Source organism: Tamandua tetradactyla, chromosome 15 (genome assembly GCF_023851605.1).
Source record: "Tamandua tetradactyla isolate mTamTet1 chromosome 15, mTamTet1.pri, whole genome shotgun sequence".
Classification (NCBI taxonomy): domain Eukaryota; kingdom Metazoa; phylum Chordata; class Mammalia; order Pilosa; family Myrmecophagidae; genus Tamandua; species Tamandua tetradactyla.
This window is the reverse complement of record NC_135341.1, coordinates 81,300,836-81,315,636: the sequence shown is the minus strand read 5'-3', so window position 1 is coordinate 81,315,636 and position 14,801 is coordinate 81,300,836. Positions and strand designations below refer to the sequence as shown.

The 14,801-nt window shown below is 40.7% G+C and overlaps 1 long non-coding RNA gene across 2 annotated transcripts in view; it reads right to left on the bottom strand.

Annotated features, from left to right (window-relative positions):
- Positions 1–743: 743 nt before the first annotated feature.
- Positions 744–14,801, bottom strand: part of LOC143658081 (uncharacterized) — a 144,804-nt gene continuing 130,746 nt past the window's right edge. For both annotated transcript variants that reach the window (XR_013163115.1, XR_013163116.1), the window contains exons 2-3: positions 3,027–3,131; positions 744–1,819 (exon numbers count right to left, since the gene is read on the bottom strand). This is a non-coding gene — a long non-coding RNA (uncharacterized LOC143658081). The remainder of the gene's footprint in view (positions 1,820–3,026; positions 3,132–14,801) is intronic.

Here is a 14,801-nt window from a genome sequence, read left to right as displayed (position 1 = left end):
TAAATGAAGATATCCCAAGTGAGAATTCCTTTTAAATGTAAAATATTTTGCCTGCTTGGTGTTATTATTCATCTTTGTATCACCAACTTCATTGATTCAAATTATATTCAGTTCCTTCCTGCCTGTTCCAGGCACTGTGCTAAGCTTCAGGAGCATGGAAATGAGTAACATACAGCAGTCAGAGTTCACTAAATCTTTGTGGTATGTTATTTGTTGGCTGATCAATTAACATTGGACTGAAGGACTCAGACTCAGTTTGAAGGAGACATATGATGCCATGTTCCATTTTATCCCCACTGGCATGTGGCTCCCTCTCCTCCGCACTCCGGTTGTGTGATTACATCCATCACAACACTGAGCACAGCCCACTGTAATCGTGAGTCCTGTCAACACTTCCTGTAAAGCTTTATGGTAGGTCTATGGGTCCTGTCCTTTGTTTTTGTTCTTTTTTTTTGCTTTGTTATATTCAATATTTAGCAGGGAGGATTGCATAAAGCAAGCACTTAGTAAACATCTTTTGGTAGCTAAGAATGACTGCCTGCCTGCAGGATGTGGGGAAAAGCAATGACACAATTCAATGAAATCTTTTCAACAGAAACCTTGTGAAATGGAATTCTCTTTTGTGTTTGCAATTGTGTGTGTACAATCTCTCTCCATATATGCAGGTATGCACCTCTGGCTAATGGGTCAGCCTTTAGTGGAGACAACATATTTCAGAATACTAGGTAGCCATTTAGATACTGATGACTTCTGATCTCCTAAGCTTCCAGGAAGAGTTAGTGTGTCTCAAAGAAATAATCAGGGCAACCTTCCAACCAGTAAAATCAGGCCCCTTATATTCTGTTTAATTTCCTAGGAGTTTTTATATACGTATATATGTTCAACATACATAGCCCTTCACACATGCACCAGCACTATAATTTTTACAGCAGAGGGTTTTCTAGGATTGAGTAGTTTTAAACAACAGTATTTTATTATTTTAAGCACACCCTCTGTGGAGACATTCTCAGGGCTCACTGCTTCTGCTATTGGAACATTTGTTTTTTATTCTGAATATTTCAGCACATCTATTTACCTGGCACTATATTTAGTATCACAGTACCAAGATGGCATATATAAAGATTCAATTGCAATTCCCATCTGATGTCCCTTCCCTCTCCTTTTTACCCCCTTTTTTATGTCCACACTCTGAATTCAGCGCAAAGTTGGTGTGTTTAATTTAAAAAGAAGTAAAACGCTCCAGGAGACGCCTCAGACCACTGCAAATCACCTACTTTATAGAGGCAGTAAAATTGTGTATCGGATTAGAAGTGATGCTGATCTGAAATTTATGATAACTTTTAATGGCATTATAATTTTTTCCCCTGTGCGCTCCATAACTGCGTCGTTTCAATGCACAGTACAGTGAGATGAAATTTGTAAGGGGAGAACATTACCCAGGCAAACCCAGGGGAAAAAAAGCCGGTGGAATAATGCATCAGCCTCACACAAGCAGGTGGATGCTATTCTTTCCATGCACTGTGTAGAGATACAAACTTCAAAACAACCTTCAAAATTCAAGACAGCCCAGGGTACCAAATTTGTTGAGGAAACAAGGAAGTGTGGTAGAAGCAACCTGGTGTAGGTGGCTTCCTGACACCGCCCACCTCTTCACAGAGAGAAGTACTGAAATAGTTGGATGGAACAAGTATCTCTTCCTAGGCTAGGTCTGTTGCCTGGTGCTTCCTGAGACAGTTCAACTCTTCATTGGCAACTGGTGCTTGGGTCACAGGCTGGTAGACTCCAGGTCCTGAGGAGATTGCAAGTGGGGAGAATGATGCTGAAAGAGATAAAGGAGGAACTGAATAATGGGAGAGCAAAAGGGAGACATGGAAGAACTTTTTAAAAACTCCAACCATAATGCTCATTTAGGTTCTAATTTAAAATGTAAGTAAAACACTCTCCAGAACAGCTACCAAATCCTTTCTTCAACTCTTCTCCAGCAGACATGAAGCCTCTGTTTGATTACTTCCAAGGACCACAGGCTATTTGCCAATTGAGGCAGTACATGAATTCATTTATAAATTCACTGAACAACCTACGAGGCATAGTGCCAAGTCATAGTGCCAAGCACCATGTTATTGTCAGAATATTTCTAAAAGTTTTTTTAAGCAATAACACGCATTATTCTGTTTTCTGATTAAAGAAACAATATAGGTTCAGTGTAGAAAATTAAATCTCCAAAATGTGCAAAGCTTCACCTAGAGGGCATTCTTTCCAAAAATGTCTAACATGAATCTAAAGATGAGGACAAAATCTAAAATCACTAACAGATGTCTGGGGACTGAACTCTCCAAGAATGTCAACATTATGAAAAACCAAATAATAATAATAATGGACTGTTCTAGTTTAAAGGATACTAAAGAGACATGACAACAAATATAATGAGTGAAGTTCAATTGGACCATTGTGCTTTGGATCAAAAAAAAAGTTAAAAAGGACATGATGGGGAAACTTAATACCGACCATTAGATGATATTAAATCAATATTAAGTTTTTGATTGTTGAAAAAGGTAATGCAGATATGTAGGCAATGAATTTATGACACACATACTGAAATACTCAAGGGTGAAATGTCATGACCCCTGCCAATTATTTCCAAATGTTACAATGAAAGGTATAAAGCTCAACATGGCAAAATGTTAACAACTGGAGAATCTAATTAAAGAGTTAATGGAGTTCATTATCCTTCAATTTTCAGTAGCTTCAAATTTCAGTGCTGGTTATTTCAAGATGGGGTGTTTTTACATTTTCTTCTTTATCTTTTTTGGTATTCTCCAAATTTTTCTGCATTGAGAAAGTACTTGTTGTATACTGGATGAAAACGTGTCCATTTGGCAATTCCCTTCCACCAGAGAAGAGCCCCAGAAAGGGTGAGACATCAAACGCCAAAAGACTCCACACTTTTCCACTCTCCATGCCTGCGGAGTTGAACAAAACCTCTTAACACCTCTGGATTTGTTTCTTTATCTGCTAAACCAACCTACCTGCAGGGTTTTGATGAAGTTTAAATGAGATAAGGAGTAAACTCTCAATTGAACAAATCTTTCTTTCCCAGGCAATGGGAGTCTCCAATTCTTGATCATTTAACTCTACAAAAACAAACAAACAAACAAAAAACAAAACTAAAAATAAGCCTTTTCCTGTACCTTTGGGTAACAATTGAATTCAGAGTATCAAATCCTCTCACAGCATTCCCTACTTTCTCAGAGATTAGTCAGGAAATTCAAGTCAATAAGTTATCAGACTACCCTACATCCACCTCTCCATCTTATAAACAATGATGCTTTCCTTTGCAGATCATATTCATGACCCTTCCGAGTATTCACTTCCTAAGTTGTCTAGGTGTTTTCTTTCCTATCAGGTTGAAAGTCTCCCTAGCAAGCTTGTGGATCTTAAATTAAACACAACCTTCCCAGCCATAGAATGTGTTGTTGGTCATTATCCATCAGTTCTTAAATGAGTTGGGAAAACAAATTCTTCTCTTTAATGTGATTCATAGTCAGCTCTCCACTGACCACGGCCTCCTTCTTTCAAACAGACCAACAGGTTAAAAGAAAATTCTCCTTGTGTTCCCAAGACCTTTGAATTCCCACGTAGAATTGCAAATCCTCCAGAAGGCTCTATTTCTCCTTTTTTCTTCCCAAAATGTCCTCCCTTGCTTCCTTCCCTACTTTCACCTGGCAGCTTCTCATCACTATAAATATTACATGTTCTGAGGGACTTCAAACACCACACCAGATGGAGCTGGACTTCTGCTTCCTCTTAGCCTGAACTGAGCATTTTAGGATCAAGCACAATTTTCCTTCTACTGCTCTTTTCTGTTTCATAGCTTTTCAACTTTGAACTCCTTGAAGGAAAAGTTGTTGCCTTATTTTTGTCGCCCCAGCTTCTGGCACACAGCGGGTACAAAATTTATATTTTTGGATGAAGGCATGCAAATGAGCAGAATTGGGAGGTGATGTGTGTTTTCAGAATCTTGCAGTTTGTTTTGTCATACTCTGGGTGTATGATCGGGAAGGCAGCTCATCTCCCACTGAACCATAGAGGGTGTGCAAAGCCTTTCTCCTCACATCTCCTCACAGGACATGCCTCTTACCTGGGGAAGCATCTGCATTCCTGCCACTCCAGTGCCTTCCTGGTGTTCCTGCATCTGAGAAGGTCTTATTTAGAGCGACTAAATTCACTCTCCTTGTGAAGAACCTCACACTGTGCATCTCCAATGTCCAGGACCTCTCCTTTCTCCACTGTGTCATGTGTCACCACCATTGATGGTCATTTCCTTTCATCCTCATGGGCTCTTTTTTCTCTCTAGCTTAAGGTTATCTACCATCCTACTAAGAAGCCACACCATTCATCCCTTTAGCACTCTGCTATAGAGAGATATTCTCTAGCAGTGAGGCCAACTTGGCTGCTCACAGCAGTTAATAATTGGTGAGGAAACTTGTAGGGTGTGCACTCGGGTTGGCTTCTTCTGCTTGCCCATCACGTGGCCTTTAATAAGTTACTTCAACTCTCTGTACCTCAGTTCCCTTACATGTTAAGTGTCTTGTTGGGCTCCTGGAAACATTAAAGAAAATAGATCACACACATTGATTAGGACAGTACCTGGCCTATAGTGACCGCTAAACAAATGTTTGCTATTTTGCTGTTATCAACCGAAACAGGAACACAAAGGCAACACACACCCTGCTAATCCCCACAGCAACTTCTTTGTTGCCGTCATGTTCTACGGTTCAGATCCTATAAACCTTAGAGACATTCATGAAAAACTGTATTTTGGGCCATGAATCCTTTTTACTTTTTCAGACTTCTTGTCACTTGCTGCTATCATCTTCCAACCTACCGGGAGAGCCCTTGCTCAATAGAAAGTGTTCCTCTGATATGCCAAAAAGGAAAAGTAAGATCAAGTAGGGAAAAGGGGACTCAAAACTGGAAAAGATGATACAAAAGGGAGTAGACTGTTATGATTAAGAATCCCATGAAGTTTAGCCTCCTTTGCTCCTCCCCAGGGCCTGGACCTGAGCTGGGCTGCCCTCTGGGCTGCCCTGAATTCTCTCCAATTACCACTGCAACCTCAGTGCTGACAACCCTGGGGTCCTGGCACTTCCGGCTCCCCAGGAGGCCTTGGTTAATGATGAGGCTGCACCTTGGGTTAACTCTGAATCACTCCTCTTAACCTAATTATGTGCCTAGAGGGAAATCCAATGTATTTGATCAAGTCTTGCCAGTATTTTCTTTGTCTAACCCTATTAGTCTCATTGATAGGAAGTGTTCCTAAAGCAAGTGCTATCCCCTGAGGGCTCTGAGATGAATATCCCTTCCTCACCCTTTTCAGAACCTGGCTATCCCTTTTGGCCGTCACAGGCAGGGCTGTGCAGAGACCCCGCAAAGGGGAACTGGTGCCTTTGGAGCCAGCAAATTAGAATCTGATCTCACTTCAAGTAACAGGTTCAGAAACTGGGGCTCAACTGAAAAATGGGGAAGGAGAGATGCTGTGTTCTTGGCAAGAGTGTTTTTCTTCACAATTCTCACTCCCAGGTAAACATCACATACTATATCCATTTTCTTCAACCCTTTTACAATCTCCGTACCTCTGGAACTCCACTGACCCACAAAATGCCTTCGAAGTCATTGGCCCATTTCAGAAGTCTCTGGTAGCCCATTAGAAATGTCAGGGCACACTCAACAAGCAGCCAGATCCAAATACGCTGAGGCTTAACCTCATTAAAATGTTTCCATGACACAGGGTCAAACTTATCTTGCCACCTATTCCCTTCCTTTTGCCAATCGCTGAGAAACCATTTTCTTTCTAATTAATTTCATCCAGATGAAGCCTGCACAAATGTCAGCGCAACAAATTAAGACTTATTGATTATTGGCTTTTTAAAAATAGTTAATGGTTCTGTCCAAAGATGGAATATTTTAGGGACATCAGCAAGACATTTTAACTTGGACTGATTTTAGTTTTTTGAACAATGAAAATAATGTTGTAAGCATCTTCCATAGCCTCATTGCACATTTTTTATCTAAAACTTTATACTCTATTTCTTTATAGTAAAAAATATAAATAGCTAGAATACTACATCTTAGAACTTGATGGAAGAACAGGTACTGATCTGGCATCTACATTTTATATGTGATGCTCTGGAAGCAGTCCATCCTTCTTTCCCCTTTTCTCTCTCCCTTCTAACATCAGCAGGATGTTAAATATGTTTACCATAACTGCTGATAGCAAAAAGGAAAAAAAAAATGAGACAAAATTCAAGTTTCCTATCAGAAACCCAGTTTGTTTGTTTGTTTTAAGGCTGATGTTGGAAAAGCGTGAATGCCTCCACAGCCCATGGGTCTCCGGCACATTGTCAATCAATTGCCAAGCATTACTGCATCTACTATGTACTATGGAAAAGGTCAGAGGGGAATGCCACCCTTGACCAGTATTCTCAGGAGGATGTAACCTAATTCAGTGCATTTTTATACATGTATAAAAATATGTGTACTACAGAGCTTTCCATACTACACATGTGATAAGATTCCATACTTATACATGGGATAACATTCACATCCAGTACTTCATTTAGTTCCTAAACCTCTGCAGAGTAGTACAGGACCCCAGTCTGCTGGTGGGAAAACCAACTCAAAGAGAAATGACTTGCATCAAAGATAGCCTTGGTAGCTAGAGCTACCAATTCCAGTTTACTAGGTTCTAAGACACTTCAACTAGATCTTTTCTTAACATCCCATCCAGCACATTAAAAGCTTTTATTTTACCAGTTAGGTATATCCAAGGCCTGCAAGTAAGCTTTCTGAAAAGGTAGAAATCAGCTTCATAATCTAGACAGGCAAATTCATTCAGGGAAGAGGTTTTTAACAAAACTTTTTTTTCTTTTCTCCTACCCAAATGTTTCAATTTGTCAGGGAAGATCTGAGTACAATATCTATTCTAAAAGTGTAAGTATTCAGTCTCCATCTATCAAAACAGATCCATAAAAGAGATCATGGGGATCACATAGTCCAACCCATCATTTTACAGAAAAATAATTGAGACCCAGAGAAGCTTTTACTTGTGCAACGTCACTAACTTGAACAAGTATGTGTATGTGTGTTAGTGTGTGCATGTGTCAAAGCAGTTTTATCTTTCTATTAATCCTGTTGTTTGCACTCATTGTGTCCAGTGCTATCAATTAATAGTAAGCATGGATGTTTTAGAAAAGATGTCAGGTAGGAGATGTCAATGATCAAAGAACCAGCAAACTCAACCTAAGAAGAATGCTGGGTGAGAATTTATCATGTTTGGCCTGGACCTGAGAAGACCAAAAGATGTGAGATCGATAGGTAGACAAAGCCCCATAGCCTGAAAGGGAGAGGTCCCAGCTGAGGTGGCAGCCCTTAGGACACATTATCTTTTTGGCCAGATGAAAGAATAAGACCTTCTAGTGGCTTCTCAGGGAGGTCTTTCATCTTAAAGGAGATTTTAGAAATAGTAGTGGGAACAGATGAGGAATCTGATGACTATATCGCTGCAACAGGGGACTGGCCCAGTCGACCTTGATGTCCCAGGCAGCTCTAGAGAACTTGGATTAAATGATTTATTTTTATGTTTGTATTTATGTTCTGTCAACAAGCCCATAAGCTCTGGGATTGCTTTAATGAATAAATGATAAGTTTTAAAATGATAATGGTGTCATAAGGAGCAGAAGCCAGTGCTGGTTTATGGCTGGGTCTTAATCTATGCCACAGAATTGGACACAAAGGACAGGTTCTTTCATTTTGATTTGTCATGGCCAGTGCATGTGGGAGTCTCAGCCTTCACCTCAGGCTCAGCAGGCTTCATCAACTGTGTTGGGTCAGAACTGCCAAATCCTCTTGTTCACATTGGTATTCATCTCCTTTTGTTGAGTGTCTGCATCATGCAAATTTCATATCTGTTTAGAAAGAGTATAGTAGATGCAGGAATGAAATTATTGACATAGGGAAGAGAACTTCTGACAAATATCTTGAAGAAATATTTGCTATAATTTCTCTAAAAAAAAATTAAGACCAACACAAGGTTCTGACCAGAAGAAAATGGACTTTCATTAAAAAAAATTCATTTAGTTTGTTAGAAATGTCCTCTGGTGTGAAGCTAGTCTCAGTTATGCTGCCCTGTTGACTGGTTTCAATGAGTCCCATTTGTCAGAAAAGTAATCAGAGAAGATATCAGTGGCACTAATGAGAAGACATGGTGTGTAAGAATAAACTGCAGTCTACTCACAGTTCCCCAAATTGTGCCTAATGGACAGCATCTAGGCATGCATGCAGGAAAGGGCAATTCACCAAGTGAACCCAACACCATTGGGATCTTTAACTTGAAGAAGAATAAAGAACAAATGTGAACTCATGTGAGGGTTGTTAAAATGAAGTCGAGGTCCTGTTGGTACTTCAGAGGCTTCATAAAATGATGTATTGATACCTTGTCAAGTTTACATTTTTTAATATGCCACAGGCTATATTTTCCCCAGGTATTAATTGATAAGCTGGATATTATGTTAAATAGAACTAAAAGTTCTCTCTCTGACAGCAAGTAAAAAGAAACATAAGTTGAATATGTATTCTGCAGAGTCCTTCTACCTGGGTTTTGCTCTGGGAAACCAAACTGTCTTTCATTGTCAGTCCAAGACAGTTGATATGGTGTTGGCACTGATCCCACGTCAAATCCTGCCTGGACCTATGGCTCGGGCTCAGCCAGAGTATTGCTTTTCACTGGCCATAGTGATTTGTTCAAAGAGGGGTGCATGGCCCAACCAGAGTCAAAGAGACTCAACAAAGACTTTTGCTAGGCAGGCTATTTTCCCCACTGGGAGAAAGATAAATCGATGCTGAATTGCAGAAACAATGAATACCCACCAAATCTAGTCTTATCTATCAAATTCTTGGCTCACTGGGGTCAGAGATGATGTCTTATATATATATATTTTCATGTCTTATTTCTTTGAGACAAACACAATGCCTATTTTACAAATAAAAATATTCAATAAGCATGTGATAGTTTAATGGATTAGTTCAGTCAGACTGGGAAATCTAACATTAGAAACCACTCTGGCTTTTACTGAAATCCCATATGTGACTAGACAATCACTATTCATTCCAGAAAACTAGAGTTTCCAATGCTGTCTTCATTTGTAGAACTATCCATCATGCGATAAATGAACTGTGCTATGACTCTGCACCATAAGACATTGTTAATAAGAATACTTAACAGCACCATACCAGAGTTTTATATGTAATATCTCATATAAACTTTGTGACAACCCTCTGAGGAAAGTTATTATCATCCATATTTTACAGATAAGGAAATTGAGACTTGGAAAATTCAAATGGCCTGCCCCAGCCAACACAGCTAATCAATGGCAGAGTTAAGAATGGAGCCCAAGCCAGGCTTCCCACTATTCATGGTGTTCAAATTAAATGATCTCCCAAAGCTCAGATTGGATACCACTACCATCCAGAACTACTCCAACTGGAACCGGCCAACCCTTCCTCACCATGTGGTGTTTCTCTTACAGTTCTTATTTTGTTCTGACTTGAGTAATCATTTACATATCTGTCTCTCCCACCAAACTCTGATTGTCCCTGAAAACAGCAGACACTTGAGTGTGGAAGCCAGAAAAAGAAGCAAGTTGAGCCTGGAGAAGGGGGCATGGGGTGCTTGGTGACCTCAACCACTTGCTGCCCCAGCTCCAGGGCCTCTCACCTGGACTTCTGCTGAGGTAGGAGCAGGATCTGGTCTCCAACCAGGCTTCCCAGATGTGCTTTCTGCTGCCATGCCAATATTCCAAATGCCCCTTCCATCACGTCTTTCATTCCCCAATTCAAGCTCTTCAGGTAAATTTTTTTTTACAATAAAACTGATAATTGTTGTCGATTTGATTTTTTTAAATATTGTGTTAAAGGGCTATTAGTTTTTATTACTGGGTTTTTTTTGTTTCTTTCTTTGTTTTTTTGGCACTCTCTTAGGTTTTGTGCCCAAAGTAGGAACCTTTCTCACCCTAGTCCTGTCTTGGTTTCAGGAGCCCCTTACAGAGCAAAATCTAAAACACTTGACATCATATTCAAACCTCCACAAAATGACATCCATCTACCTTTACAGCTTGATCTTCAGTCTCTCCTTAATGTATCTCCTCCACTACAACAAATTGGTCGTCTGGCTTACTTTCTCCCCTCTTTCCTGCTTCTGTGCCTTTGCAGGGACTTTTATCCCAACATAGGAAGCTTCCTTCAAAGGCCACCTCCTAAACCTTTGACTGGCTCTCTCTCCTTGAGCCAGTTCCTATAATGCTTCCTATTACTGGATTAGGCCTGCTATAAATCAGCTCTAATTCACCAACTGCACTTACAGCAACTAGAGGCCAAAGATTGTCTTAAAATCCCTGTTGCTTCCATCTTCTCTGCCACTGCTCATCTTGGGCACCTACTATTGGGCAACTGAGTCAATGCTTTAAAAAAAATCACTTTCTTTGTATGGTGCTTCCACAAATTCCAGTTGATTCACTCCTGCTGCCAGCTTCTTTCTTACGCTGTGGCAAGCAGAGGCAGTGATCTGGAAAAGGGAATCAGGCAGGTTCTCCTTCTGAATTTCACACAAAACCTCCAGAAAAGAAGACGGGCTCGATAGGTGAGCCCATCCTCCACAGGGGTCTGAACTCAGTGCCCCTCCAGGAGTGGCAGGAAGTTCTGAGAAGAAACTTTATCTAGTTTTGCCTCTTATATAACCTCAAGTCTTAGGGATCTACTCTCCCTAAAGGAAGTTCAGAGTGTCCTGGTTTCAGCTTACCATAGAGAAAGAAAACACTTCTCAGAGAAGTTTGACTATCAGACTGAAAAAATTTTTCTCTTTAATGAACTTGATAAAGGTCTGAGCCTATAAAGAATATTCTTTAAATTGAAAGGGGTAAGGTAGTTTATTTTAAAATGTGTGACCAGACCTAAAAATGGATATTTTTGTACAGAAATATTGGTTGCTTAATTTAGTGTCATTTATTTATCCAGTCAATGAGTGTTTATTTACTGCTTACCATGAACGAAGTGTTAAGGATGTAGGGAGAGCCAAGACTGTTGAGTTTCCTACCCCTTGAAGCTTCTACCATAACATTTTGTATTATTCATGAAAAGCTTTACAATTACTTTGAGCTCTTGAAATCAACCAGTAATTGTTGAGCTCACACTAACTGCCTAGTCTAGGTGCTTGGGTGGATTGGAAAAGAACACAAAGATCCCTGCCCTCAGGGGATGTATAGTCTAGGTGAGAGCAATAGATAATACATACAATAGGTCAGCACTTTACAAACTGTGTTAGAAGAAATGGTAGGGGCTCTGCAAGAGAGAAAAAGCAAAGCAGGATGCAGATAGGTTGCAGCATTAAACTGGGAAATGGGGGCAGGCCTCCCGAGAACAGGGGACACCATATTTGAACATTGTAGTGAGATAAGGGAGTTAATGCAGAGGGTCTTGGGGAAAGAACACCCCAGGGAAGAAGAAAAAGGGGTGCAAAGGCTGGAGACAGGAATATGTCTAGAACTTTTGGGCTGGAAAGAAGTAAGAGAGAGAGGAGGTGAGGCAGTAATGTGAAAGATCTCGGAGCTACATGGACCACTGAAAGGACTTGGGATTTTACTTCAAGTAAATTAGGGAGCAGTGAGAGCTACGCTGTGTGCCCGAATTCTGACACTAGACTTGGAGGGAGAGGGGAGAGGAGCAAGAGCAGAAGCAGGTAGCCAGTCAAGAAAATATTTCAGGATCCAAATGAGAGGTAATAGTGGCTAGAACCAGCATGCTAGTCCCTAAGAAGGGATTGAATTCTGGACTATTATTATTATTATTATTGCATATTGGGGACAGGAATGGTCTTACCTCCTGTGTTCCTAGTGGGGGATTCATAAAAGTAAAGAATCCATAAAAGTTCCTAGCACATAGTAATTGCTTAAGAAACTATTTTTATTGTCATCATCATCATGATCATTGCTATTATTGAGAGGCCATTTGTTAATGAGTGGCCCTCTGCAAGCCCGGGAGGTGAAGACAACGTTCTCATATGCTAACAGAACCTCTTGAAAATGGGATTTGAATTTGGACCCTACCTAGGGACACTTCTCTCTCCATCCTTGTCCCCCTAATGCCCTTGGGGTGCTGAGGGCAGCCATGACCATCCAACTATCACTAACTCCGGACCCTGATCTCCTCGCCTGTACTTTCTAACTCACCCTACCCTGCCTCCCTTCACAAGACAAAGCTCTGGGGTGACCAAACCAAGCTTCTTCTCGTGGGAATACTTGACAACCTATGATTGGGCAAAAAAATATTTTTGTATTTGCCTTTAGCTTTTGAGGGGAGTGCGGCTCTCATCATAGAGAAGAATCTGGGATCCTAGTGGCCTCCAGAACCATTGCTAAGGGAGCCATTGTCCTACCATGGGAGTTCTGGGAAATGCTTAGAGAAAGAGGCAGGGAAAAGAGCGCAGCTCGCTGTAACTGGCATTCAGAAGCTTCATCCCTCTCTCAGAAGAGACAACACGAGAGAGTGCAGTCAAGTGGAATGGTTGGAGTACATGTTAGAGAAATTTCGCCAAAAGGGAAAGTAGAGACGATGGTCTCTCTTTTTTTAATCCCCTGCAAATAAATAAATAAATAAATAAATAAATAAATCTCCGGAACTTAAAACTATTTAATCAGCTGAAAAACATACGAGGGCTTTACAGCACCAAGACAGCTTGCACAGGCCCCGATAAATGCCTATCGCTCATTTGCATACGTTAACAGCTACACTTTAATCAGCCTCCTAATCCCTGATGGTATTAATGAATTTTTTTATGCTTTTTTTTTTTTTTTTTTTTTTTTAGTATCATGTTTGCTAATTCAAAAATGATCAGCGGCTTCTGTGTGCCTTTTTTTATGCAGGAAATAATGGGTGAGCTGGGTACTCCTGTTATCCCGCTCTCACAAATAATTAAGACTACAAAGGGTACAAATCAGTTTGAATGCCATGCACAAAGGCATGGGCTCAGCAAAGGCCTTTCTCTGTTTCTGCTTCTCCCTCCCCCAACCTCTACTTTCTCCCTTATTTGTTCCTTTCCTTTGACAAGAAGTGGTTTCAAAAGACACCTGGGCAAGCGAGGGGCTGGCAGGCCCAAAATATTGATTCCCTGCCTCCCCTGCTTCCCCTATCACCACCATGAGGACTGGGAAAATGCATATTTTCATCTCAAAGGGTTTGGATGCCTCTTAAGGCTGGTTTTTAAAGCACAAACTGGAGTGGAGGAAAGGAAAAGAAAACTTTCTAACTAGCATCTCTTCCTTATTTCATACCCGCCTTCTTTGTTCACCTTTCCAGTAAGAACCGGCTTAGCCTGGCACTGCCAGGATCAAGGAACTGAGGGAATGGTCTCCGGCTCCCCAAGGCCTTGCTCTGGATTCTCTGGGATGGGGTGGCGTTCACAAAGCAACCTGAGACAGCATCCCAATGGCTCATCCAACTATGGCACCTCCTAAAATAGGGTTCACATTAGACATTGTAGGACCATTTGAAAGAAAACAAACAAGAGGGTCAGCAGTTAGTCTTCCGGAGGGCTGAGGGTGGCCAGCATGGACAATGGAAAGTCACAAATAATCCAAACTGTTTTAGCCAGGATGGTGCCCCTACAGAGAACAGAGTTCCCTGACTTGCGTTTCATAAGCTCAGCCTTCCTGCTCAGAGTCATAGTGCTGGGCAGCTGAGGGCCCCAAACCTCTAGCCAGAGAAAGGAGGAGGAGGTGCCAGCCTGGGGGTGACCAGGGATGGTGAAACGCTCAGTGACTAATTGGCTAGAAAATATAGATACAATCCAGTGCATGTAAATCCACAAGGAAACCCGATGGTAAGCTTACTATGCATTTTGAGAATAAAATACTTCTAGATATAAAAATAAAATGCTCAGAACACCTCAAATAGGCATTTAAAAGTTGGGTGAATGCCATTCATATATGTGGATATATATGACTGTGTATATAATTTTTTAAATTTCCTTATTCAGGGGGATGCTGGGAGAAATGACGAAACAACCAAATTTGCAAAGTCCTTCATACTGTCACAAGGATAAAGTGTTGCGTGGATATGTGATGTTCATCAAGTCATCAGCTTCTCATGGTTGGGCAGTGGCCATCTCATCACCTGGCAGCCTTTTGGAGATCTAGTCTTTGGAAAATGGCTTAGACTTCCAGACAACCGAAAACCATAGGCACCTTGATTTTGACTTCTTGTCTGTCTTCTAGTTAAGTTTCTTTCTAGTGTTCCCTGTAGAATGTTCTCTGGTACACAGTAGGCACTAGATAAATGCTAAATTGAATTACTTTGGGGACCCATCCCTCTAAAACACTATTTTTGGAAAGCTATTGTTGATATTGAGCTTATTTAATGGCATAATATCTGCTTTAATTCTATGAAACAGCTTTGATCTAAAGATATGGTTTGAGTTTATGCATATAGAAACCTAATAATACATTTTACCACGAAGGAAAAAAGTCTAATTATGTTCTATTTTTTAACTCATGAGGATTCAGATATTCTTTACCAGTTTCACCCCATTTACCTCATTCTCCCTTAACTTGTCCCAAATTTAGACCATTTTAACATGCATAAAGCCATCCACCCATCAATCTTTCAACAAATCTGTGCCTAGTGTCTGTTGGACCAAGGACATTTAGCATCTCTACCTGCAGGTAAGTCAGATAGATCACTCTGGTTGGTTGTTC